A 1,515-nucleotide genomic window follows, 5' to 3' on the forward strand; every position below is an offset into this window, starting at 1 on the left:
TCCGTCGTATATACAGTCGTATTTGTGTTAATAGAACCCAGTTGTAGCTGAGATGCATTGTCTTTAATCTCTTTTCTAATGACTTCAATTTTCTTATTAAAGAAATTCATAAAGTCATCTGCTGAGTGGGTGGAGCTACTGGGAGAAGTCCCTTGTTGGGTTAGCGATGCTACTGTACTAAACAGAAATTTAGGATCATTTTTGTTGAGGTGGATGAGATTTGAGTAATATTTAGCTTTAGCTGAGGTAAGCATGCGTTTATAAGTTATTAAACTATCACACCATTCTTGATGGAAAACCTCAAGTTTAGTCGCACGCCATTTGCGTTCCAGCTTTCTACATGATCATTTCTGGGCTTTAGTTTCTTCTGTAAACCATGGGGTACGCCTTTTAGGGGCCCTTTTTAGCTTTAGCGGTGCTACAATATCAATGGTGTCGCGCAGGGCGTCATTAAAGTTGTTAGTGAGGTTATCAATAGAGCCCACATAATTTGGGAATGGTGCCATTACCGAAGGCAGTAGGTCAGTAAGAGTCGTCGTTGTGGCAGCATTAATGTTGCGGCTGCTATAGTAGTTATTATTATTATTATTAGTTTGTTGACAATGAGTCAGAACTTCGAATTTTATAAGGTAATGATTGGACATTACTTTAGTGTACGGGAGTATCGTAACTTTAGAGGTGGTGACACCCCTGACAAGCACTAGATCTATCGTATTACCGTTGCGATGCGTGGGTTCATTTATTATTTGTGTAAGACCACAGCTATCAATTATAGTCTGGAGCGCCACGCATGGAGGGTCCGATGGGGTATTCATATGGATATTAAAGTCCCCCATTATGATTATATTGTCGGCGTGCGTCACTAGATCAGCAACAAACTCTGAGAATTCACTGATGAAGTCCGAATAGGGCCCCGGGGGGCGGTAGATAACAGCCAGGTGGAGAGGCAGCGGTGTGACAAACCTCAAAGTGAGCACCTCAAATGAGTTATATTTATTATTTAGGTTAGGTGTAAGATTATAGTTTTCATTGTATATTAGTGCGACACCCCCTCCCCTTTTAAGAGGTCGGGCAACATGTGTATTGGTATAGTTAGGAGGAGATGCCTCATTTAGCGCAAAAAAATCGTCTGGTTTGAGCCAGGTCTCGGCGAGACCAACGACGTCAAGTTTGTTGTCTCTAATGACTTCATTAACTAATAACGTTTTGGAAGATAATGATCTTATCTAACATAATATTGTGAAAGTCCAGTCCATAGTGGATCTAACATAATAGTGAGAGTCCAGTCCATAGTGGGGCCAGCAGGAGACCATCCCGAGCGGAGACGGGTCATTTTGAGGGGATTTTGACAAGGTTGGTGTCTGGTTATGATCAATAACATGTTAATAACACACAAAAAAACAAAAAACAACAACACTAATAACATAAAACAATAATAGTTAGCCAAAAAATTGTAGCACAAACAAATGAGTCAAGTTTGAGGATATTCTGACAAGGTTGGGGGTGTGGTTATGA

Source organism: Entelurus aequoreus, linkage group LG10 (genome assembly GCF_033978785.1).
Source record: "Entelurus aequoreus isolate RoL-2023_Sb linkage group LG10, RoL_Eaeq_v1.1, whole genome shotgun sequence".
NCBI lineage: Eukaryota > Metazoa > Chordata > Actinopteri > Syngnathiformes > Syngnathidae > Entelurus > Entelurus aequoreus.